Here is a 27,711-nt window from a genome sequence, read left to right as displayed (position 1 = left end):
GGATTTTATCCGGCTCAGACACACGTCGTGCCATGCCCTCCAAGGGGTAAGTTTCTCTAGCAAGAATCTCTGCCTGCTCTGCTGCAGTGTCCTTCAGCAGACTACTCATATGAAACCCTATTGGACAAATGGACTTCCCTCACAACCTCCAGCACTCAGGTCTAGAGTGGCCTATTTTATTGCAATGATATACCTGTCTGCGGGGATTCTCCCTTCAGGCTGCCGGAGGGCTTTTCGCACCCTTTGCATTTTCTTCCTTGGGTGGGGGTCCTTTCCTATCTAGATCTCCCTGCTTTTCTTTCTAAGGCTCATGGGAATGGCTTGGAAAGAGTCTGCCTTATTTTCCAGGTCTATGGGTAAGGTCAGAGCTGACGGCCATATCGCTGGCTGGGAGGATTCTCTGCTCCTCCAGTGCATTTGCAGATTGGAAGGTAAGCAATTTTTAAACTCCTCTAACGATACCAACTCACACAACCCCTCATGGCTGTTTGGGATTCTTAGGGAGTTCAAACGGCTGAAGCAAAAAGCTCAATGTAGGTTTGTGTGGGCTTCTTACGTGTGTTGCAGAATTACTGACGATACGCGTCCAGGATTAACTCATAGACACTTAGGATGGCAGCCATGGTTTGCCCATGATTCATGGATGCATCAGCATGGAGTAGGCCTCTTGGGCTCTCCCTGTCAGCTACCTTTGAATTAGAAATGCCCAGATCTCTAAAGACCATTTTAGCTGTCCTGCTACTTTCTCAAAATTGGCAAGAAATGACTCCGCATCACTCTCTTCGAATTTGGGAATAAATCTAACATACGTGAGGAACTCAGAGAGTGGTTTTGGATTAGGAAGCTAGGGGGTGCTACCGGGTAGAGAAAGATTCTCCCTCGCAGTTTCCAGCTGTCTGCTCTCTCTCTCCCTTCTCTCCCTTTGAGCTGCTGTGTTCAGCTGTGTGAGGTTATGGCAGACTATAGGCTGAAGCTTGGTATTTGGAAGTGACTGCTCTGGTGTCAAATCACTGTTGCACACTGATTGACACCATAATCTGTCTACTCTGCATGCTGCTGGTGAACCTTAGGAGCACACACACAAACACCTTTACCAAGATGACATCCACCACAATTCCTGTCGTGAGTGCGCACATCTTGGACTCCATTTTGGAGCTTTAGAAGGTTGCCAAGTATCCAGAAAACAGGCACAACAGAGCCCGATTTCTCTCCCATGTATCCCAAGAAGACTGCAACTACATACATTAATAAACTATTTAACTTTGAAGACACCCAAATGAGGTGGGGGTGGTAAGGTACGTTTCAGTGAGCTTAACTTATCTCAAGAGTTGAGATAAGGATATACATATGATTGAATAAACTTAATGTAACTCTAAGGCATTGTACCAAGTTCTGAGTTTTTTTTTATTCATTCATGGGATGTGGGCTTCGCTGGTTGGACCAGAATTTATTACCCATCCCTAATTGCCCTTGAGAAGGTGGTGGTGAGCTGCCTTCTTGAACCGCTGCAGTCCATTGGGTGTAGTATACCCACAGTGCCATTAGGAAGGGAGTTCCAGGATTTTGACCCAGTGAAGGAACGGCGATATAGTTCCAAGTCAGGATGGTGAGTTACTTGGGGGGGGTCCTCCAGGTGATGGTGTTCCCATCTATCTGCTGCCCTTGTCCTTCTAGATGGTAGTGGTCGTGGGTTTGGAAGACGCTGTCGGAGGAGCCTTGGTGAATTCCTGCAGTGCATCTTGTAGATGGTACACACTGCTGCTACTGTGCGTCGGTGGTGGAGGGAGTGAATGTTTGTGGATGTGGTGCCAATCAAGTGGACTGCATTGTCCTGGATGGTGTCCAGCTTCTTCAGTGTTGTGGGAGCTGCACTCATCCAGGCAAGTGGGGAGTATTCCATCACACACAACACTTGTGCCTTGTAGATGGTAGACAGGCTTTGGGGAGTTAGGAGGTGAGTTACTCATCACACGATTCCTAGCCTCTGACCTGCACTTGTAGCCACAATATGTATATGGCTAGCCCAGTTCAGTTTCTGGTCAATAGTAACCCCCAGGATGTTGATAGTGGGGGATTCAGTGATGATAATGCCATTGAACATCAAGGGGCGATGGTTGGATTCTCTCTTGTTGGAGATGGTCATTGCCTGACACTTGTGTGGTGCGAATGTTACTTGCCACTTGTCAGACCAAGCCTGGATATTGTCCAGGTCTTGTTGCATTTGGACATTGGCTGCTTCAGTATCTGAGGAGTCGTGTAATCATCAGCGAACATCCCCACTTCTGATCTTATGTTGGAAGGAAGGTCATTGATGAAGCAGCTGAAAATGGTTGGGCTGAGGACACTACCCTGAGGGACTGCTGCAGTGATGTCCTTGAGCTTAGCTGGCTGGCCTCCACAACCACAATCATCTTCCTTTGGGCTAGGTATGACTCCAACCAGCAGAGAGTTTTTCCCCGATTCCCATTGACTCCAATTTTGCTAGGGCTCCTTGATGCCACACTCTGTCAAATGCGGCCTTGATGTTAAGGGCAGTCACTCTCATCTCACCTCGGGAGTTTAGCTCTTTTGCCCAAGTCTGAACCAAGGCCATAATGAGGCCAAGAGCTGAGTGGCCCTGGCAGAACCCAAACTAGGCATCAGTGAGCAGGTTATTGCTAAGCAAATGCCGCTTGATAGCACTGTTGGTGACCCCTTCCATTACTTTACAGATGATGGAGAGTAGACTGATGGGGTGGTAATTGGTTGTGTTGGATTTGTCCTGCTTTTTGTGTACAGGACATACCTGGGCAATTTTCCACATAGCCAGGTGGATGCCAATGTTGTTTCTACTGGAACAGCTTGACTCAGGGCGTGGCAAGTTCTGGAGCACAAGTCTTCAGTATATTGCCGGAATATTGTCAGGGCCCACAGCCCTTACAGTATTTGGTGCCTTCAGCCATTTCTTGATATCACGTGGAGTGAATTGAATTGGCTGAAGACTGGCATCTGTGATACTGCGGACCTCTGGAGGAGACCGAGATGGATCATCCACTCAGCACTTCTGGTTGAAGGTTGTTGTGAATGCTTCAGCCTTATCTTTTGCACTGATGTGCTGGGCTCCTCCATCATTGAAGATGGGGACATTTGTGGAGCCTCCTCCTCCAGTGAGGTGTTTAATTGTTCACCACAATTCACGACTGGATGTGGCAGGACTGCAGAGCTTAGATCTGAGCCATTGGTGGTGGGATCGCTTAGCTCTGTCTGTCATTTGCTGTTTATGCTGTGTGGCATACAAGACGTCTTGTGTTATAGCTTCAGCAGTTTGACACCTCATTTTTAGTTGGGCCTGGTGCTGCTCCTGGCATGCCTTCCTGCACTCTTCATTGAACCGGGTTTGATCCCCTGGCTTGATAGTAATGGGGGACATGCCAGCCCATGAGGCTACAGATTGTGTTCCGAGTACAATTCTGTTGCTGCTGATGGCCCACAGTGCCTCATGGATGCCCAGTCTTGAGTTGCCAGATCTGTTCAAAATCTATCTCGTTTAGTACAGTGGTAGTGCCACACAACACGATGGAGGGTATCCTCAGTGTGAAGGCAGGACTTCGTCTCCACAATGGCTGTGCGGTGGTCACTCCTACCAATACTATCATGGACAGATGCATTTGTGGCAGGCAGGTTGGTGAGGATGAGGTCAAGTATGTTTTTCCCTCTCATTGGTTCCCTCACCAGACCTAGTCTAGCAACTATGTCATTTAGGACTCAGACAGCTGTGATGCTACTGAGCCACTCGTGGTGATGGACATGAAGTCCCGCCACCCAGAGTACGTTCTGCACCTTTGCCACCCTCAGTGCTTCCTCAACATGGCACTGATTCATCAGCTGAGGGACGGCAGTACAGGTCATCAGCAGGAGGTTTCCTTGCCTATGTTTGACCTGATGAGAATTCATGGAGTCCAGCAGCAATGTTGAGGACTCCCAGGCAACTCCCTCCCTGTGTACTACTGCATCGCCACCTCTGCTGGGTTTGTACTGCCAGTGAGACAGGAGGTGATGTTGGAGTCTGGGACGTTATCTATCAGGTATGACTATGTCAGGCTGTTGCTTGACTAGTCTGAGAGACAGCTCTCCCAATTTTGGCACTAGCCCCCAGATGTTAGTGAGGAGGACTTTGCAGGGTCAACAGGGCTGCAATTGCTGTTATCGTTTCCAGTGCCTAGGTCGATCTGTCTGGTTTCATTCCTTTTTTGTGGCTTGCTAGGCCATTTAAGAGTCAAGCACATTACTGTGGGTCTGGAGTAAGGACGACAGATTTCCTTCTCTAAAGGAAGGGCATTAGTGAACCAGATGGATTTTTACAATAATGGTTTCATGGTCACCAATAGACTTTTAATTCCAGATTCCCATGGTAGGATTCAAACCTGGGTCTCCAGAGCATTACCCTGGGTCTCTAGATTACTAGTCCAATGACAATACCATACACCATCACCTCCCCTTAAGTTGCACAGACTTATTTGTGAATGACTGCATGTCATACTGTGCCCCTTATTGCATAATGCCAAATAAACAGGTCAAATTCACAAAGTTTGGATCTTGCAACTTCAGTCAAGTTTTAGAGTGACACTCAGTTTAAAGTACACCAAACAAGGCACTAAAAGGAGCACCAACAATCACAAGCAAACAGAACAAGGAAGATATCTTGGGCAACAAGCAAGTCCTTTCATTTCACAAGCAATGTTCAATTTACCCAATTATGAATGGCATGAATACTCACTCACAGTCTAGAACAAATCCAGAATACTTACTCATTTGCTATTCACCTTGGCTGACTGTCCTTCAGAGACATTAAAATGAATTTGCAGCACAATGCGGAATTCCCATGAATACCAAAGGGGTGGGCAAAGCCACAGCCATTATCTGCGAAACCTATGCTATACAAATGAATTTCTCCCCGACATTCCCTCCCCAGATCAGAATCATCATGCACTATAGAATAATTCATCATTTGAGTTAATTCCTGTTACATCAAGCACATTAAGTATTTGCTTTTTTAACTATTTTCCAATGTTTTACAAGAAAAATTATCTTTTTGCACTGACATTGAGGTTGTCAGTATCAACCAGTCATATCATATGAAAGGTGGGACTATGGCCTATTAGAATTAGACAGTTTGGAGATTAGTGTTGGAACTAATCAGAAATTATAGTCTTCCATTGTTTGTTGAGCACAGACTACAGGTAGAAAATATTGAAATGCTCGTTTCTGAGGAGTTCCAGTTGTAGGTGGGGTTAAGTTGCTAAAAACCATTTCACTTTGGTGGGTCAGTTGGTAGCACACTTGCCTTTAAATTACAAAGTTATAGATTCAAATCCCACTCCAGGGCTTGAGCACAAAAATCTAAGGCTGATACCCCAGTGCGGGTAACATTGTACAGGAGTTAACATTTTTCCAATGAGACATGAAACCAAAATCTGATCTGCCTGCTTGGACAGATGTGAAAGGTCCCATGACAGTACTCTAAAGAAGAGCAATGGAGTTATGCTTGATGTACTGGCCAATATTTATCTCTCAATCAACATCACAAAATAAACCCATTATCTGGTGATTATCACATTTCTGTTTGTGGGGGTTTGCTGAACACAAATTAGCTGTTGCATTTCCTACATTACAACAGTTATAAACTTCATTGACTGTAAAGTGTTTTGAGATGGCCAGTGGTCATGAAAAGCGCTATGTAAACATAAGTCTTTCTATCTTTTCTTTTTCTCAAAAGCAAGTTTCTGAACTGTAGTAATTATAGTTTTGGTAAATGTTGGACTGTAGCTTTAAGAATAATCCTGTGCTGTAATATCACAGGATCTGTGTAAATCAATGTGTTAGTGGCGCAGGGAACCTTTACAGAGTGGAGTACTTCTTTAGTTATGAAGTTTGATGCACATGTATTGTTGCTGCTGCTGGCTTGTAAGCAAAGTTAAATGTTTCCACTAGGAAGATTTGTCTGAAGATCAACTCTATAACAAACTGGTGATGAGGATAAATCAGATTTGGTGCTATACCTCGCCTAGCGATTGTGAGTATGTATGTTCATTAGAAAGAAAAGAGGATATACTCATCCAAAATACCACAGTTTTGGCAGAATTGATCTCTTTGAGCCAACCACAGATGATTGGTCTCAATATATAGAACATCCTACATTCTTCTTTCAAGCCAACAAAATTACAGGTGAGGAAAGAGGAGAGCGATTCCTCTGAGTATTTGTGGGAGAAAGACCTACAGTTTAATTCAAAGCTTGATGGCACCCAGTGACCCAAATTCAAAAACTTTCCATGAATTAGTTGACCTTATTAAGGGACATTTTGAACCCAAGCCCTCAGTCACAATGCAGAGGTTCAGGTTCAATTCATGGAATAGAGCCCCAGGGGAAACAATTGCTACCTACGTGGTGAAATTAAAACAACTAACAGAATATTGTGATTTCGGTGAAACACTGAATGACATGCTCAGGGATCATTTAGTATGTGACATGCAGAAAGATACTGTTCAGCGAAGATTGCTGGCTGAAGTGAGTCTTGATTTTAAGAAAGTGTTAGAAATAGAGCCGGCAATTGAAAGTGCTGTAAGGGATTCACAAGCAATTCAAAGGGCACAAAATGGCGCCATTCACGCAGTCGGGTGGGAACAGTCAGCTGTAAGTGGCACGAAAACCGGGATACCACCGTGAAGTAGGAAACAGCCCCCGCTGACCGATAAATGAGAGGAAACAGCTTAGCAGCTAAATCGAAAAATAACTTTCATCGATGTGGAAACAATCAATCTTCTAGCAATTGGCAATTTAAAAAGTAGAATGTTATTTTTGTCACAGACGCGGACACATAATGAGAGAGTGCAAATCAAGATTTAAATAAGCCTCCAAACAACAAACTTAGTCCAATGAAGTCTATCGTGTAGATGAGCCAGAAACAACCAATTCTGACATTTATTCATTATTTAACATGAAAGTTGGGAGAAAGAGCCAATATTTTTTACAGTGCAAGTGAATGGTAAACCATTAAAAATGGAAGTAGACACAGGTGCTTCTACCACTGTAATAGGAGAACACAGTTTCAAATATTTAAATAAAGGTGATCAACAATTAAACTTGGAACAAATACCTGTCAAGTTGAAAACGTTCACAGGCAAAGAAATCCAAGTAAAAGATATCACCAGAGCAACTATTTATTATAGACACCAATCGGCACATCTACCAGTGAAGGCACCAAGCCCTCTAGGTTGAATTTGGTTGAGGGAATTTAACCTTGACAAAAGCAGAATTACCTGGAGAAACTCAGCAGGTCTGGCAGCATTGGCGGAGAAGAAAAGAGTTGACGTTTTGAGTCCTCATGACGTTTTTTGTTTTTATCTCTGAATTTAATCTTGATTGGCCACTGAGATTTCAAAAGGAAGCTGGAAGAGTTCCTGCCTGGAAAAAAGGAACAAGGCAAAGTACTTCAGAACAAGCCAGGAGAGTCTAAGGACTGCAACAGGATGAAAAAGCAACCTGACGAAATGAAGACTGTCTTAAACAACGACATAAAAGAACAGCAGAAGAAACCTAAAGAGACTCTGCTGAATGACAGAGTTCATGATGAAGTGAGCGAACTTAGCCAAGAAAAAGAAAACCTGTTGAAAGACCTTCACATACTACAAGAATCCCTCAGGTCAAAGTTTGTGCCTCTAAAAAATTATGAAGAGAAACAGGAAGAATTTAACACCCCTCTGAACAAACTGAAGAACCAGTTGGCAGAGAAGACGAAGCAATGTTCAAACTTCCAGGAGGAAGCCAATAGATACGAGACAGAAAAGCTGAAGAATCAGCTAAATGAAGCTAAAGAGGCTTTGAAAGCAAAAGTTGTAGAATTTTCCAAGGTGCAGGTAGATAATGAAGTCATGGGGAGCTCAACTACTGAACTAAGACAGGTTGAGACTTCACCTGAGAGAAGCCTGGCCGACAGTGAAGACAAAACAAAGGCTGAGATGAAATTCTGCGGTAAAAAGAAGACATGTAGAGCGAGGATGTAGAATTACTGTCATCTTTGGACAACACTAAGCCTGATACTTCCCAATTTGGAGGGGAAGATGGAGAAAAGTCAAGGGAACCAAAAAGCAACTCATGATTTGCATAGTCGTGAGTGGCAATTTACTGTTGGAGAAGCAGTATATGTAAAGAATTTCAGTGGATGACCAAAGTGGTTACCTGGTAAAGTAAGTTCAGTGACCGGACCATTGTCGTAACACGTGGAAGTGGAGGGCCGGATCACCCGTAAGCATGTGGATTACTTAAGAGAAAGAGATACCCCAACAAAATGATGTTCCACCCGTAACCGTTATTGAACCCAGTGGTTCCTGTTGAGATTGCTCAACCAAGGGCAGGCATGCCCGATGTCTCTGTCAGAGTGGAAGACACTGAACTGCCTGTGCCTAATGAGCTATCTGATGTTAATGCCATTCCAGAGAATGTGTTTCCTACAAAAGAATTGGAAGTTGTGGAACTGCGATGTTCCACATGGATCAGGGAACTACCTGGAAGACTGAACTTGTAATTTCACGACCTTTGTAAGTATTGTAATATCATGAGATAAATATCCTTGTAAATACAAAATGTATAGAAAAGTTAAAGGGGGAGGAATGTGATAATTACAGTTTTGGGAAATGTTAGACTGTAGCTTAAAGAATAATCCTGCGCTGTAAGATCACATGATGTGTAAACCAATGTGTTAGTGGCAGGGGGGATCCTCTACAGAGTGGAGTGCTTCTTTAGTTATGGGACAGAATTTTTCACTGAGTGAGTGGGCGCCCACCCGACCCACTCAAGAGTAAAATAGCACGTGATGATGTTGGAGAGGCAACACGTGTCATTGTGCACTCGCTTGATATTTCAGTCAGCGGGCATGCATGGGAGTTGGAGCTGTGATTTCCATCAATTACGAAGCCAGTTAAGGTGATTAAAAAGGCAATTATGCTAAATTTTACTTTGCCCTTGTGGTTTTGTGCTTGTTGCATGGGCAAAATGGGCAGGCGGGCAGCTGACAATTTGATAAATCTCATCCAAGGGCAGGATAAAGAGGGTCAGCAGCACTGTCAGTGTGCATAGTGAGGAGTTTTGGAGATAATTTGCTACTGGTTGCTTAGTTCTTGACAGCTTCGTCTCTGCTTGGGGTTTCATTATTAGCATTTCCAGGCTTCATTTCAGGACTTATTGGTGTCTCCAAGACCCCTGGAGGATTCAGATCATGTGGACCGTTCCAGGTATCAGACAGCCTTCCCTTACCCTGGTAATGGGGTTTATATTCTCCGCTGGAGGCACCTCCTCTAAGGAGGAAGAGAGGGGTAGAAGGGAGAGGGGGCTAGGTGTCCCAATGCAGCTTCCAGGGGAGAGACCAGTGGGAGGAGAGGCGCAGGCACAAGGGGCACAGGGCCAGCAGGAATCCCAAGGCACAAGAGGCTGCAGAAGACGCCACTATCCTGCTGCCAGGGTTTACAGGCGGTGGTGCAGCTACCTCGATATGTCTGAGGTGCAATGCTGAAGGAGGCTCCGCCTCTCCAGGAAGACTGTGAGCTCCATTTGTCAGATGATTGGGCCTGAGATCAGCTTCAAATGTGTGGGTGGACACCCCATGCCAGCGGCTCTGAAGGTCACAATGGCCCTCAACCTCTATACCTTTGGCTCTTTCCAGGAGTCACTGGGGAATCTATGTGGAGTCTCCCAATCAGCTGTCCACAGTTGCTGGTGGCAGAAGCTCTGTTCAGGCAGGTACTGACATTTATTCTTTACCAAACGGATGAGGCCAGGCAGGCTGAGTGAGCCAGAGACTTTGCAGTGATTGTGTGGATCTCTCGTATCAGGGTGCCATCAACCGTACACATGTGGCCATCAACACGTCAGCAGGTGAGCCCGGTGCCTTTGTCAACAGGAAGGGCTTCCACTCCATATAAATGCAGATAGTGTGTGACCACAGGATGCTGATTCTACAAGTCTGTGCAAGGTACCCAGGCAGCTCCCACGATGCTTACATCCTCAGACACTCCCAGGTGCCGGAGCTCTTCAGTGCTCCAGCCCAACTGGATGGATGGCTGCTGGGTGACAAGGGCTATCCATTGAAGAGATGGCTCATAACGCCTCTCCGCCATCCAAGAACAGGGGCTGAGCAGTGTTACAACAGGAGCCATGCTATCACAAGGATGATATTAGAGAGGACCATAGATATTCTCAAGATGTGCTTCTGATGCCTGGATCATTGTATGTCACTGATCGTGGTTTACATGTTGCGCTCTCCACAATCTGGCACTGGCAAGGAGGGCTCCACTGGAGGAAGGGGATTTTGATGCGGCTGCACAGGCCACAGAGGATGAATCCAGTAGTGAGTCAGAAGAGGAGCACGGCGAGGAGAACACTGAGGCTTAGAGGTAGACCTCGGTAACCTCTAGGGAGACAGGGACACTAGCGATGCCTTGATCCAATGCTTCTTCAGCTAGGCTGCCAAAGATCTGCTCCCGCCTCATGCCAGGGCTGCCGCCTCCATCCCGGATGCCTGAAATGACCCTTTCATTTGAACCCAAAGACCACTCAATGCCTCTGCAATAAAGTATTGAGCTGCTCACGTCCAGCATTACATACTGGCGTACCCTGCACCAGAAAGCAAAAAGGAGAAACATACTCAGGCCATCAGAACCAAAGCAAATTTAAGTTATTGTCACATTGAATGCATAATGACATTACCATTACTGGCGTTGATGTCCATACCAGCAGACATATAAACCAAACATAAATGAACAGAATATCATGCATGACCAGTCCCTCTTGTGCTCATGGTGCCTTTAACTTACGTTTTCGAGTGCTACATCTAGGTGCCCCACCGCCCCACTCCCCCCACTCCCCCTTAGTGGCACAGACATTGGAGACAGCCTGCTGACTATGTTGTCTTGTTAGCCTTGATGACCTTGGTGGTCGTCCTCTGGCCTGTGGAGCCTGTGCTGGCCCCGCCTGGGAGGGAGCGGCCAGTGCCACTGCTGGTATTTCCCCAGTCATCGCAGGCTCCTCAGATGCCATGGTCACTGGTGGACTGGCAGAGGAGCTGCTGCCGTCACCCAGAGTGCCCTGAGAGGAGCCCACAGAGATGACAAGCAGCTCATGCACCAACCTGACGTCACTCTGGGCCTCCCTGCTCGCCATTGATGAACGAGCACCTAGCTTGGATACTGGGTGCCTCATCCATCTCCTGCACTTGCATTGACCAACTGAGGTCGTTGCCTGTGGGAGGGTTTGCAGGTACGAGCGCAATCCCAGGAATCACTGATTCTATTCCTGGAGCTGCCTCTCCATGAGAGTCGCCACTCTCTCATTGGAGGAGACAGTGCTCTCGGCTATGAGGGTCAATGCAGTTCTCATGCTCCACATGGATTCCTCTACAATGGAGACCATGGCACACAGACCCTCATGGATTGCTGCACATCCAGCATCTGCCGACTAATGGATGACTCCAGCGGCTCATCATCTGCCATTGACTGAGCATCGTCCTGGTCCTAAGCAGTCCTCCGACTGCCGACGCCCTGGGCACTCTCTGCCTCCACCTGCACCTCAAGTGAGTGTGAAGTGCCCTCACCAATGTGCACCAACATTCTAGCCGCCAATCTAATGCCCACCGAGGTGCTGGTATATGCGCTGGTGCCTGATGCAGAGAGCGGGTGTGACGCAGGTGTAAATGAAGCCTGGCAGTCCTCCGGAGTCAGGGGTGGCCCTTCAGAGTCCAGGGAGTGAGTGCCTGCTGGCAAATCAAAGGGAAACAAGAACATGTCATTAGTTTAGTTAAAGTCATCGCACTGTGTGTGCCAGGCACCCTGGTGAGACAATGGAGATCTGCATGGTGCCCTTGTCTCTCAATGATCAATGGGGACTCCAGGTTTGAGGCTCCCATCAATGAAGAGACTACACTAGAATGGCTGCACAATCTGAAAGTATCACCTCTGTGCATTGCACTCTTACCTACGTCTGGCACCCCCACCTCTCCACGCCCAGTTGTATGCAGACTGTGCCAGCTCTCAAGCTCTAGGGAATCACAAATCTGGTGAGCAGCAGCAGGTTGGGCTGTCGTCTGCTGTCCGTGCCCTCTCTGATTGGTTATGGCTTGTCTTCTCCTAAAAGGACAGAGAAGCATTGATTAGTCCACTCTCTACGTGCAGCACCATTGCAGCCTGGCCAACCCCAGCTGAGGAGCACCTCGCAGGGCACATCTGAATCGCAGCCCTCAAGCTGCATAGCACTCAGTCCAAGCAGCCAGGTCTCACCCCGTTGGCCAGCTCCGGCATTATTGACAGTTGGCACTCAGACTCTAGCACCCCTGAAGTCCAGGGCAGACGCCCACACCTTAGCACTTCTGCACACTGACCCATGCCAACACTGGATCTTACCCTTCCTGAGCGCCGCAAGTCACTGAAACTCTTCTGGCATTGCACCCATGTGCTCTGTACCACGTCCTGGCTGCTAACCTGTGCTGCAAACTCCTCCCATGCTCTCTTTGTGAGGTGTAGTGGCCCCATCCTCCCATCTCTAGGGACAAGGTTATCCCTCCTGGCAGACACCTCCTCCAGGAGGACTGCGAGGCACTCATCTGAAAAGTGGGGTGCTGAGTGTCCACCTGATCTGCCCTCACGCCTGGCATCTCCAGCTGCACTCGACTCCATCACGTAGGTAACGAGAGACAGAAGAGATGTTCTTCCATGGCAGCCTTTAAGGGGCTGCCTGGGCCATTTTAAAACCGGCTGCCAGGTTTCCATTGGACCAGGCGGCCAACAGGCCCCGCCCCCGTCCAGACCTTCAGTGTTTCACACTGGGTGGGCCATAATTGGCCAGCCAGCATGAAATTGTGGTTTGCGGCCGATCAATTGTGGCAGCCTGTTTCCTGGCCTGTCGCAGGCCCACTGAACTGAAATCTCAGTGGAGTTTGATGCACACGTGTAGTTGCTGCTGCTGTCTTGTAAATAAAGTTGTGTTTCCACTAAAAAAAGATCGACTCTGTAACATGAACCATGCCAAGCTATTGTTTCTTGCAAAGGTATAGTTCCTTTAATATTTGTTGCAGCTGAGTTATTTTTAGCTAAGGTGTGAATTGATTGGTTTGATTTGACACTTCCTATCATTCTATAAGGTATGAAAATAAAGTAAGGAGTGGGGCTGGGCTGTTAGTCTTTTTACTTTATTTAAAAAATGATGCTGAGCAAATGCTCAAGATTACAATAGACTCCAAAATGCCAATAAATGCAGCCAATCTGACATCAGAAAGGACATTTTTGGATGTAGCTTCCCACAGAACATAGTTCTCATGTCATCTGACCTCACATTGCTCTTCAGTAATTCCTAAATCATCATTGCTGCTAAATACTCTTATGTGTGCTTCAATAAAAGTGATGGATTGTTGAGTTTAGCTGCAGCGTAGGTTATAGTAAACTTGTGTACTATAGCGTTCTTATTCTGATGCCTAACTCACATGTCATATGTGTACATTGAGCTGCCAGCTTTGGGGCTGTGTTTGCTTTTTAAAGCCAGAGGTCAGATTTTGCAAGTTTTCTAGATTTGTATGTATACACCATTGCTTTCAGTTCCTGCAAATTTCTATTGTCAGATAACATACTGCTGACAACACACTGTGTTCTTAGATTTTTAAAAACCCCTAAAATACAAAATGGCTATCCTTAAACAATTCACAGTGAAGCCAGTTCCCAATTGTCATGCACAGTATTCTAAATAGCAATAACAAACAATGACCATTTTATCGCCCAGTGACATAACCCTAACATTTTGTTTCAAGCTTTGGTTTATGACTCCTCTGAGGCCCACCCACATTATTCCAAGTGAGAACTGCACTAATCACTATTGTATCTCAGTTGCAACGTCTCATTTATAGACCTCATGTGAATAAATTAAATACTATATAACAGGGGCCTATATCAAAATGCCCACAAGAGAAAATCTACATACTCCATGCATCAAATATTCACATTTGACTGAAAGCAGTGGTGCAGAATTTGATTCACTCATCGTTACTTAATAGAACATGCTGGCCTTCACCGTTTCAATCAGATCATTAATATGAGCACAGCTGGATGATGCTTTTAAAATTTTCTATTTAGAAAATAAAGCTCTGAAACTGTGAGGCTCCACTTGCAGTGTGATTTGGGGTTCTGGCCATAAACAGGCCAGTCTGAAGTTTCTTGTAAAGGTGGAGTTATGCGAATATGACTCCACATTAAATTAACATAGAGCGGGATTTTCTGGTCCCACCAGTGGCAGGCATTGTCATGGGCACGACAGGGAAATTTGGCCACTCTCCAAATTTTCCTGTGCCACCCGTGACAATGCCCACCACCGGCAGGACTGGGAAATCTCGGCCATTGTGTGGGAGGGCTCTGCCCTGGTTCTCTCTGTGCCATACAAATGGGTGAAGTAGTAAGGCAGCAACTTCATCTGCGGTAGCTGTATTCACAAAGATTACTTTTTTTTTCTGAATGTACCTTAAAAAGTTGTTTGCTTTGATTTAACTAGATTGTTCTCCCTTTTAACAGGCAGTTTTAATTTGGAGGCCACTAATTTTGCACACTTTCACAGCTTTTTTACAAGCTTTCTTGCAGTATTCTTGTTAGCTACTAGGAACCAGTGCCAAGCAAAGTGAATTGGCTTTCATTTGGCTCCACAACTTAAATGAGGAAAATCAGTTCCTAAGGGGACGGCAGATATCATAACATCTGAGGATTTAAGTCCATCCCTGTCACAGCCATAGACACCACATTTGCAGGACCCTGATGCTCGCCTGTGAATGTTAAGAAACCTGGCCTTACCATCAAGCTTTCACAAGAGAGGCCATCACTGAACTACGCCATCTGCTCCACACTGACCTGCAGGCAATCCCTGGAGCAGCGGTGGCACTTCCTATATCTCTGAAGGAAGCCATATGCTGCCAGGCTCTTCCAAGTCACTAGAGGGGACATTGACCAGATCAGCTACTCAAACAAGTGAACAGGCACTGTTTGCTAGGTTCAACACATTCACCACTGTCTCTGTGCAAAAGATGAACAAGAGACAATTTTTGCCAATTGCATGATTCTGAAGCAATGGTGAAATGCAGCTCCAAACAGGGAGCTTAATGTGGCAAGCACTGATTAATAATTGCTTCTAATAGTTTCCAGATCAAACCCTTGCACAAACAATATGCACGCTATACAAAAATATCATCTTCAAGCTTCAACGTTTTCATCTATCATACATTTACTGCCGTCACACTATCCATTGTTATATGAACCCATCTTTCCCAACTGAAGCACTTCCTACTAAGTAGAAATAAAATGCTCCAAATTTATTGCTGTAATTGATATCTACATTTGGAGGTGAATTATCCCCATGACTGGATTTCCTTTCAAGCTTTCTTTTTAATTTCTAATCTAGTGTTACACTTCAGTGCTCACTAAGTACATGAGATGGCAGACCGCAATGCTTTGGTGGGGGCCTTTTAAAAAATTCATTCACGGGATGTAAGCTTCGTAGGCTGGGCCAGCATTTATTGTCCATCCCTAGTGGCCCTTGAGAAGGTGGTGGTTGGTTGCCTTCTTGAACTGCTGCGGTGCAAGTGGTGTAGGTACATCCACAGTGCTGTTACGAAGGGAGTTCCAGGATTTTCACCCGGCGACAGTGAAGGAACGGCGAAATATTTCCAAATCAGGTTGGTGAATAACTTGGAGGGGAACTTCCCAGTGGTGGTGTTCCCATCTAACTGTTACCCTTGTCCTTCTAGATGGTAGTGGTTGTAGATTTGGAAGATGCTGTCTAAGGAATCTAAGAATCCTGCAGTACATCCTGTTGATGGTACACATGCTGCTACTATGCGTCGGTGGTGGAAGGAGTGAATGTTTGTGGGTGGGGTGCCAATCAAGCGGGCTGCTTTGTCCTGGATGGTGTCAAGCTTCTTGAGCATTGTGGGAGCTACACTCATCCAAGCAAGTGGAGAATATTCCATCACACTCCGGACTTGTGCCTTGTAGATGGTGGACAGGCTTTTGGGAATCAGGAGGTGAGTTACTCGTTGCAGGATTTCTAACTTCTGACCTGCTCTTGTAGCCACTGTATTTATATGGCAAAAATTGTCTCTTGTTCATTTTCTGGTCAATGGTAATCCTCAAGATGTTGATAATGAGGGATTCAGTGATGGTAATGCCATTGAATGCCAAGGGATGATGGTTAGATTCTTTCTTATTGGAGATGGTCATTGCCTGGCACTAGTGTGGTTACTTGCCATTTGTCAGCCCAAGCCTGGATATTGTCCAGGTCTTGCTGCATTCGGACGTGGACATGGGCTGAATTTAATGCTGATCGGGCAGGAGCATGCCCGATCTGATTGGGCGTGAAACTGCGCGAGATGACATCAGACGAGTGTCCTGACATCCCGTGCTTGTGCAATATTTCAGTCAGCAGGCGCATGCAAAAGTCGGAAGCACACCTGCTGACAATTAAGAGGGAAATTAATTCCATTAGCGGCGCAATTGTCTGTCATTTTACATTGCCCATCCAATCTTACGGTTGGCAGATAGGCTATTCGGCCAGGCGGCCTTTACGTTTTTCATCAAACTCCATCCAAGGGCGGGATGAGGTTTCCGCTATTAAATAAAATAAAAATAGAAATCTGTGGACAGCCTTTTTATAATCTATATGTTCAGGTGCCTGATTGTGATGCTTGGACATTTTTTTCCTGATTTTAAAAGTTTTATTTCCTGGGTTTCAGGTCTTCAGCTCCCTGAGGCAGCTCTCTGCCTTCAGGGAGCTTTCTGTCAGCACTCGCCTGCACCTGGATTGACATCATCGCCCGCCCTCCTCCTGACCCCACCCTGGCAGCGCTGAGCTTTTCAGCACGCGCTTCATGCCAACTGGCCATTAATTGGCCAGCGTGAAATCGTGGTTGGGGGCCGATCGCAGTTGGCGGTCCGTTTCCTGACCACTCCCGGGCCCGCCAATCTGAAAATTCAGGCCATGGTTACAAGTTGGAGGTTCCAGGGTCATGAGACTGCTGGAGACATTGCCTAAAAGGGCCAATGTTACCCAGTTTATTGTAAGGGATTAATAGATGCGCTATGCAAATGAATGAGGTAATCCATGATGTAACAGTGACATCAGCAGTCATGTGCTAGACATTTGGGAGAGAGGATGGAACACTCTGCACTCATGAGAAACACACATATTCTGTAAACTATCTTATATATAGTTTAATAAACCAGTTTAAAGCAAGTGCTCGAGTAAGACTACAGTCCCTAGTTAAGGTAGGCCACGTATGCTATAAGCCAGAAACTATGTCATGAGTATATGAAACCCTCTGCACATGCAGAGGGCACTTCAGGATGGAGACAAAAGTCAGGCTTCAATTTTTATCAAGATTTTTTATCAAAATTTCTTCAAGTCAACATTCCTGGAACAAACGGCTTGGCAGAAGTGCTGGGAAGTTCTTGTGAATATGTCAATATTTAGAACTCCATTCCAAACCTTTAGAAAGTGGGATTGCACATTGAAACTACAAGGGCCAGTAACTGGGAAACCAGCCAAGGCCACCAATGAACAGAAGAAAGCACTTCAAAGGGAAATGGAAGGCTAAACATGTACAAAGATCTTTAAAATGAGTTCCTTGTAGTCTTCTGTAAGTCAGCATGTCTGACTTGGAACGTTAAAATTCTATAAGTAATGAGGATATTCACCAACAGTCATATCTCGTACTTCTTTTTCTAGCATCTGTTTTTTGGGCGTTAAGTGGCCTTAGAGATGCAAAGTGATGAGGCAGAGGCACACACACAAGTCTGGTACCTGCCACACAGGACATAATATGATCAGGGCATCAGTGTGCGCAGTGAACATCCACTGTATACAGAGTGTACAGAGCCGGCAGATCATGATGTCAATCAGCATGTATACATTCTGCAGTGGGAAGGAAACCCCAGCAGTGCTGTTTAAAATGATCATGATCCACTTTCAGGCCAGTGGCTGATTGATTTCTACTGGCAGTTGCTATGATTGGACAAATGTTTTGTGCTTCCTGGAGATTTTTAAAGTTGTTAAAATCTATACTGAGTGGTGTGACAGTTGCGAAAGGAATTCTGCACAAAACAATCGACAATTGTTCACAGACATTGGGCTAGATTTTACAACCACCTCCCCCTGTCCCCACCAGGTGATTTTTTCAAGTAAAATGTGATGGGTGGCGAGCGCACCACCTTCCCGCCCATCCCCAACCCAGTCTCCATAAAATGGTAGGTGGGTGGACACCAGAAAGAGCTGCCAACCTGCCATTTAAAAGAGAAACTAGCGGGCAATTGAGTTAATTAACAAGCCAATTGACCCAATTATTATGCTACTCATATCGTAATACATTTGGTGCAGGCAGGCGTGGGGGGTGGGCAGGCTGTTTTTTAAACGCAAATGGTTAAAAGGCTGGAAGGAAGGGGGGGACATCCTTCAGTGGTGTGCCCTGCGTGCATCGGAGGCACCACCCCCAAGTTTTTACTATCATCTTTGTTCTTCCTGCCTGACCTCCAAAACCATCCCCACTCCCCCCACATCCCCAGGCTCCCTGATCCCTCCCTGCCCGATACCCCTTTCATACCTGGGTCCAGACGTCATGGCTGTTTTCATCCCAGAGCCTAGTTGCTGTCCCACCAGTGCCCACTACTGAGTTCTGGCACTACTGGAACTGCTAGAGTTGACTGCCAATCAGATTGGTCGCCAGCTCTCAAGGACAGGACCTCCTCCCACTGAAGAAGTCCAACCCTCACCTCGCTGAGGCTTACTGGAGCATGTTATTGCTGTGGGGCAGCCTTGTTGAAAGTCGGTCTGTACGGCACCAACCAACATTTCGTCAGGAGATGGGCAGTCGAGCAGTAAACCGCCCCCATCAAGTTCGGCACATGGATGCAGTAGTAGGTATTTCCCTTGCAATATGGCCACAGCATGATGGGGAGAATGAGCAGAGGCCACACAGTGCAGGACAAGCATCTAGAAGAGAGAGGAAGAGGAGATGGGGCGAAGAGCTCCCAGCAGGAGGCCATATAAACTTAGGGTGTCAAGCAGTAATTCTCCTACAGGGACCTCAGCAAGGAACAGTGTGTCAAGTGTCAGCACTTTAGTAAAGACATCTGGCACTAGCTGCAGCTACAACTGAAACCTCAGAGAAGGGCACAATGGCTGTCAAGGTGGCCACGGTCATGAACCTCCATTTGTCGAGTTCCTTACACACTGGAGCTGGATATATTTGCCACATCTCACAGCTGGTCGCCCATTGTCAGGTAAAGGACATTATTGATGTTCTCAATTCAAAGAGAGCTGATTGCGTTTGATTTTCTCTTGCCACAGAGAGCAGCAGGTTGAACGAGCACATGGCTTTGCTAGGATTGCAAGCTTTCTTTCAGTGCAGGGTGCTATTGATTGCACTCACGTCACTTTATGAATGACGCTTGTCAACTCTGAGATGTAACGCAACTGAAGGGGATTCCAATCAATGATCATCCAGTTGATGTCTGACTATACTAGATATAGAGGGAGTGCAACAAAGGTTCACCATACTAATCCCTGGGATGGCGGGATTGTCCACTGAGGAGAGATTGAGGAGACTGGGCCTGTATTCCCTAGCATTTAGAAGAATGAGAGGTGACCCCATTGAAGTGTAAAAAATTCTTACAGGGATCGACAGGGTAGATGCAGGCAGGATGTTTCCCCTGACTGGGGGAATTCTCTACCCCATAGGGCTGTGGAAGCTCAGTCATTGAGTATGTTCAAAGCAGAGGTTGATAGATTTCTAGATACCAGTGACATCAAGGGATAAGGGGATAGTGCGGGAAAATGGTGTTGAGGTAAAAGATTAGCCATGATCTAGTTGAATTGGGGAGCAGGCTTGAGGGGCTGAATGGCCTACTCCTGCTCCTATGTTCCTATACACAGAGAATCATGCAGGTTAATGTCTGTTCCAACAACAGGAATGATGCCCTCATTTTGCACCAGCTCACTATGCCAGCTGCTTTTCAGCCACCAAGATAAAGCAGCATGTGGCTACTGTGTGACAAGGACTATGACAATGTGGCTCATGACCTATGCCAAAATTGTCCTACATGCTGGTCAAGCAACAGCCTGGCATAATCATACTCACTGAATCATACAGCCAATGTACCCAACTCCTCCATCACCATTCCTGGGTATGTCCTGTCCTACCAGCAGGACAGACCCACCAAAGGTAGTGGCACAGTACTGTACAGTCAGGAGTGAGTGGCCCTTGATCCTCAACAGTGACTATGGACCTCATGCAGTCTCATGGCATCAGGTCAAATATGGACAAGGAAATCCCCTGAGGATTGCCATCAATTCAGCTGATGAAGCAACATGTTGAGCACCACTGAGAAAAGGCACCAAGGGGAAGAAGCACTAAGGGTAGCAAAGAAACAGAATGGACTCTGGGTGAGGGACTTCAATGCCCGGCATCAAGAGTGGCTCAGTCGCACCACTACTGACCGAACTGGCTGAGTCCTAAAGGACAGAGCAGCTAGACAGGGTCTGCGGCATGTACTGAGGGAACCAAGAAGAGGGAAAAACCTACTTGACCTCATCGTCATCAACCTACAGATCACAGGTGCATCTGTCCATGGTAGGAGGGACCATTGCACAATCCTTATGGAGATGAAGTCTCATATTAATATTGTGGATTACCTCCATCATGTAGGGTGGCATTATCACCTTGCTAAATGGGATTGATTCAGGATAGATCTAACAGATCAAAAGGCTCCACAAACATCCCCATTCTTAATGTTGGGGGAACCCAGCATTTGAGTGCAAAAGACAATGGTCTTTTCATCCATCTTTAGTTAGAAGTGCCAAGTGGATGATCCATCTTGGCCTCCTCCTGAGGTCCCCAGCATCATATATATCGACCTTCAGCAAATTCGATTCGTTCCATGTGAAATCGCGAAATGGGTGAATGCAAAGGCTAGGGGCCCAGTCAACATTCCAGCAATAGTACTGAAGGCTTATGATTCTAGAACTAGCTGCATCCCTAGCCCAGTTGTTCCAGTACAGATAAAACACTGGCACCTACCCAACAATGTGGAAATCATTAAGGAAGCATTTGACCAAGTGTGGCATCGAGGAGCCCAAGGAAAAGTGAAGTCAATGGGAATCAGGGGAAACTCTCCACCGTTGGAGTCATACCAACAAAGGAATATGGTTGAAGTTGTGGAGGTCAATCATCTTAGTCCCAGGACATCACTGCACAAGTTCCTCAGGATAGTGTCCTAGGCCCAACCATCTTCAGCTGCTTCATCAATGACCTGCCCTCCACCATAAGGTTAGAAGCGGGAATGTCTGGTGGCAAACGACCCCCACTGAGGGCCAAGCCTGGCAGATGCCTTAAGGTGACTTACTTGCAGCTGACTGGGATGCCCATGATGCCTCCTGTTCTTACATGCCACTCCCACCCCCACTGGAGCAGCATTTGTCAGTGGGCCACAGCTGCAGCCGCTGGTCAACTTGTGGAAGGGTTTCCCCGCCACAGGGGTGACCTCACAGCTACGTCCAGAGTTTATTTAGAAGATTTTCAAAACTCTTCAGATGCCATCTCTTTGGAGATGCCCTTTTGGTTCCTATACTGCAACAGCAGCATTCCACCTCTGCTGGTGGGCTGCCATCTTACCAAGGCTGCAGGCCCTGAGCCTGATTCCTCAGGAACCTGTCCACCATCCTAATTGGACAGCAGACCTAGAGGTGGCCAATTAGGAGACTGGTTTCTGGAAGTTCATGCGTTCTAGCAAGTGTGCATTCAGGACCTGGAAATGGTCCTGCCCTTCGGTTATTTTTAAAGGGGACAAGATTCCACTCAATGTGTGCTAGCTGTGAGTCTTGGGTTTGAAGCTTGCAGCAGTGTCAAGATTGTGGGGCTGAGGTGAAGCTATGAATTGGAAGATATGAGTCCTAATTGTTAGAGATTGTTAGGTGAGTGATAGTATGTGTTGTGAACTATGCTCTGTATGAGTCTAATGATACAATTGGTTGGGATATAGCATTTGAACATGCATTCATTGACCTTGACCACTCTTGTGAGGGCATTGAACTTATTGCGGCACTGCAACATGTCCTGGGTAACTTGATTCCTGCCATTGACCACCACAGCTGTCTGTTCTTACTGCCATCTGTGAGTTTGTTAGGTTGGCCTCCTGGCCCTCTATAGATGAAGTACATCTCTCCGCCTCTGCACCTGCTCAACCAAGGCCTCCAGTGCAATGTTAGAATCATTAGGAGCCAAACCAGCTCCCATGTTGTGCCATTCTTGTGTCTTCCTCAGATCAGTATTTGTTCCATTTGGTGTGTAAAAATGGCTTCTCCCCAAAACCTTTGTTTTACCCATAGTGACCTCCAAGGTAACATGAACTGTGCCAAGCCACAGTACACAAGAGGCAGCAGTGCACAAAAGCATTTCTCGAAACATCACCCTTTTCATAAAAAGGAAACACACATTGCATGCACCATCATTTGCAGTTGCAAGTTAAGCACATTCATGGTCTATAAAGAAAGTCATCACATATGAACAGAAACCTGTTCATTCTAGTCTGCCTCACTTTCATCTGTCCCTACACACACAATCTTTAAAGCGTCAGGTCTTTAGTAGTACATTGTGGGTTGTTGTTGGTTGTTCATTTGGTGTTTGCTGGTTCCTTGGGTGTCTTTGCCTCTCTGGTGAATGCCATTGCCGTGACGAGTGTTGCCACTGATCCGTTGCATTTGTTGGGGAGCAGTTGACCTCTGGGATTGATGGTTGTTCCATTCCTTATTCAGTTGGTGGAATCTTCCTCATCAGCTGTCTGCTGTGAAGGAGCAGCTTCTCTGGTTGCACGTATATGTGATCATTCACTTTCGCCATTTACGATCGAGGTGACAACTACTTTGTACAGTTTCCAAATTGCCAAGTGGGCTGACTTTTGTTGAGAGCGTTGAATGTTTGCACTCCAACCAGCTCTCCAACTCTTAACTCTGGCAATAATTTGGCAGCTTTATCAAAATGAAATGTGGCTTTCTGTTGTTTCTCTTTGATTTTGTCATTCGTTTCTGTTACTACTTCTGGCTTCAGTCATGTTTTAGCTATTGGAAGAGTAGTCTGGGTGCAATGTGACATTAGTTGCTGATCTGCAGTACTTTCCATGCCTTTAGTAGATGTGTTTCTCCACTGTAAGATCGCTTTGTACACATCTGTGCTGGATCTAGTCAACTTTTTGATGATCCCTTATGGCAATTTTAACCGCTGCCTCAGCCTTTCCATTTGACTGGAGATAGTGTGGAGATGATGTTAGTGCTGAATTTCCCTTTCATTCATCAAGTGCCTGAATTCTTCACTTGTGAACTGAGAGCCTTTGGCATTCACCACAATATCAGGAAAACCATGATAACTGAAGTGTGCTTTCAGGAATTCTACGATCTCACTGACGTCATTGATGTCAGCTGGTCTAACTGATCCAGTAGTCTGGATAGTAGTCGACAGTGACGAGTCAGTTCCAATGAGAATGAAGAGGTCTAAGCTTTATCCATGGACTGGCTGGGATGTAATGAGTCATGAGTGGCTCTTTAGCTTGCTTAACTTGATGTTCATTACAAGCACTGCACTGGCTGATGTGGTCCTTAATCTCAGTGCTCATATTTGGCCAGCAGAGCATTTTTCTTGCCTTTCTGAGTCTAGACTTAATTCCTTGATGACTTGCATGGATGCGTGTCAGCATCTTTTTTCTCATCTCCTTGAGGGTAATGACTCTAATTCCTTTGTACACAAACATACAAACATATGAATTAGGAGGAGTAGGCCATTCGGTCCTTTGAGCCTGCTCCACTTTCCAATAAGAGCATGGTTGATCAGATTGTGGCCTCAACTCCACATTCCTACCTACCCCTGATAACCTTTGACCTTCTTTTGTTAGTGAAAAATCTATCTACCTCGGCCTTAAAAATATTCAATGGCTCTGCCTCCACCACTCTCTGGGAAGAGAGCTCCAAAGACTCATGACTCTCTGAGAGAAAGAAATTCCCCTCATCTCCATCTTAAATGGGGAGACCCCTTAGATGAAGCCATCTTGGCCAACCACTTAATCTCTGTATGGCCATGAAATAGTCTCTTATAGCAACAGGCATGTCCTTTATGGTTTCAAGCCATCCTTTCATTACTACTTCCTGTAGCACTTGAAGAGTTGCACCTCATTGTGTAGTTTGCATGATCTGAGCAGGACACTTGTTTGTTAGATTCAATGTCTCTGCTGGGTTGATGACTTCAGAGCATGTTATGCTGTTGCTTCTTATTGAATCTGGAAGATTTCACACCCTGTACTAGTATCATCAACTTTCTTCAAAGGAAGTGCAGCTCTCGATAGCAGGTTGGCGATGTACATCCGCTTCCCTTATTTTTACTTCACTTCTAAATTATACCTCTGCAAACAAAGTGACAACCTTTGCAGATGCTTTGGAGCAGATAGAAGCAGGTTGATGCTTTGAAGTGGCTTGTGGTCAGACTCTACTGTCACTTTCTCTCTTCCAAACAGGTACTGATTAAAAGGCTCGCAAGCAAAAACAATAGCCAAGCACTCTTTCTCGACCTGTGCATACTATCGTTCAGTTTATGTTAATGATCTGGATGTAAATACAACTAGTTGTCCTCGCTGCATGAGGGTTACTCCAAGTCTTGTTTTGCTGGCATCGCAATGAAGGGTGACTTCATCCTTGACGTTGTAGTACCTCAGCACTGGTGTTGTCATCACTAATTGTTTGATGCGAGTGAAAGCTGATTCTTGTTCTGTGCCCCAATACCATTGAACATCCTTTGCAGTGAGCTTGTGTAGAGTTTCACACTGATGACAAATCAGGCATAAACTTTGCTCAGTAGTTCACAAATCCAACAAATTGTTGCATCGCCTTCACATCTATTGGTTGCTGCATCTCTGCTACAGCTTGTAACTTATCAGGATCAGGGCAAAGTAATTTTGCTGTCAGTACTTGGACTTCAGTCATTTTCAGTTGGTGTTTTTTCATGTTCAGCTTCAGGTTCACCTGGCAAGATCTCAATGGAAGCAGTCTCACTAAATTCAGATCATAATTTGCAGTGGTTTCATACGTTGACTAGCAGATCATCCACAATCGGTTCCATTCCAGGAAGACCATTGACTGTCTCAAGCTGCCTGTGTTGATACTCTTCCAGAGCAGTATAAATGCCAAACAGCACGCACACTCATCTATATCTCCCAAATGGCATCCAGAAAATTGCTTCTTTCATCCAACTTCACTTGCCAGTATCTATCCTTTGCACCTTGGATGGTAATGACCTTTGCCTTGGCAAGTTGCGGGAAAATTTCTTCAATGATTGCATGGGGTAATGAGATCTCTTCAAAACTTTATTGAGGTCCTTTGGATCTACACACACCAGACAGCTTTCCAGGTTGTTTCACTGCTGGCATGCTGCCAATCCAGTATGTAGAAAATGTCACTTTCTTGCTTACTCCCATCTTTTCAAGCTTCTCCATCTTGTCTTTCAGGCTGGACTTGAGAGCAGCTGGAACTCTCCTCGGAAGATGCTGAGTTGGTCTCATTCTCATCAACTTTGAGATGATATTCACCAGGGAGACACCTGAGACTGTGAAAACATCTTTATAATTTGTCAGGATTTATTCTGCTGTCAGTGGCTTTGTGCCATGTGAAATACTGCAAATCTTTTTGTTTATATGGAGGGTAACTAGTCCAAGATATTGACTCATTTCAGCTGAGATGAGGGGATTTTGCTTAGTGTCGACTATCTGGAACTGGTAATCTTCTTTCTTCCCATTGCATTGGGCTCACGGCTTAGTTTGTTCTCTTGGGGTGAGCATCGTTCCATCAAATGGCCTCAAGTTTACCTTCAATGGCTTCACTTATGGATCACCATCCAGAGCAACTTCACACAGGTCTGCAAAGTTCATAGTGTTGCAAGTAGCACTGATGTCTACATCACCTGAGATGTTATTACAGCCTGAGGTGTCTTCCTGGTGAATATCGCGTTGAAGTTGATGAGAGTGAGACCAACTCAGCATCTTCTGAGGAGAGTTCCAGTTGCTCTCAAGTCCAGCCTGAAAGACAAGATAGAGAAGCTTCACATCACATTAACTTGATATTCTCCTTCTGCAGTCCCCATTCCAACAGTCATAAACCATTTTTTACCTTGAGATTTGACGGTGCCAACCTGTTCTAGGGTGTCGAATGAATCATCAGAATAATTGTCCGACATCTCTCCACAGCCATCTTTATAGGCTTGCTTTTCTTCTTTCCAGCAAAACGCTTGCATGCAAAGTGATTCAGATTCTTGCAGTTAGAGCACTGCTTTCCCCCTGTTGGACTTGCTTCCCTTTCTTTTGTGTGGTGCCCTCCACAAGATTTACATCCAGTGCTCTGACCTTGGTATTTCTTCTGACCCTTTTGTAAATAGTTCTTCCTTTTCTCCATTGTCATATGCTTAGAAGGCCTGAACTGCTTCCCACCATATTGCAAAGCCTTGTCAATTCTGCCATCAATACTGTTCAGCCGATGATTAACAACATCAGAGCTTCTGCACTGGTCAACAGCTTTAGAGTAAATTTCTCTTCTCGCAGCAGGCATGCTTTCATGGCAGGATCTCATGTTCCTTAGACAATCCTATCTCTGATCAGATCATCCTTCAATTGCTCAAACTCGCAAGAATCAGCTAGTCTTCTCAGTGCATTCACATATTAATCAATAATCCCCTCTTCTTCCTGAGCTTTGGTGTTAAACACACAGCACTCATAAATGACATTAGCAGAGGGTTCAAAATGGGTCTTCAAGGCCTTCAAAATTTCACAAGGCTGGCTTTTCTGCTCCTCAGTGAGGTCTAGGGTGCAATACAGCTTGTAGCACTCTTTCCTCAGCACTGATAATAGAGTTGCTACTGTTGTTTAACACTGTGAGAATTTCATAGTTCTGTTATCGAGACTGGAAGAACTTCCAATTCATTTTCAAATCCCCCTTCATCACTGTAGGAGCCGGTGCTGGAATACTCAATGCCATACTGACTCGTCCAGCAGTCAATGTCCTGTACAAAGTTGCGGACCAAAGCTTTAATTATTCTCTAAGATAAAAGCAAAAAACTGCAGATGCTGGAAATCTAGAACAAAAAGAAAGGTGTGAGGGCGGATGCGCGGGAGATGGACTGGACACGGTTGAGGGCCCTGTCAACCACCGTGGGTAGAAAACCTCGGTTAAGGAAGAAGGAAGACATGTCAGAGGAACTGATTTGGAAAGTGCCATCATCAGAACAGACGGAGGCGAAGGAACTGAGAGAATGGGGTAGAGTCCTTACAGGAAGCGGGGTGTGAGGAGCTGTAGTCGAGGTAACTGTGGGAGTCGGCAGGCTTGTAATGAATATTGGTGGACAATCTATCACCAGAAATTGAGACTGAGAGGTCAAGGAAGGGAAGGGAACTGTCAGTGATGGACTACGTGAAAATGATGGAGGGGTGGAAATTGGAAGCAAAATTAATAAATTTTTGCAGATCCAGACGAAAGCTCTCATCTGAATGACTGGTCCATCTCCCGCGCATCCGCCCTCACATCTTCCTTTCCCTCCCAGAACCATGATAGGGTCCCCCTTGTCCTCACTTATCACCCGACCA

Source organism: Carcharodon carcharias, chromosome 6 (assembly GCF_017639515.1).
Source record: "Carcharodon carcharias isolate sCarCar2 chromosome 6, sCarCar2.pri, whole genome shotgun sequence".
Classification (NCBI taxonomy): Eukaryota; Metazoa; Chordata; class Chondrichthyes; order Lamniformes; family Lamnidae; genus Carcharodon; species Carcharodon carcharias.
This window is presented reverse-complemented; position numbering follows the sequence as displayed.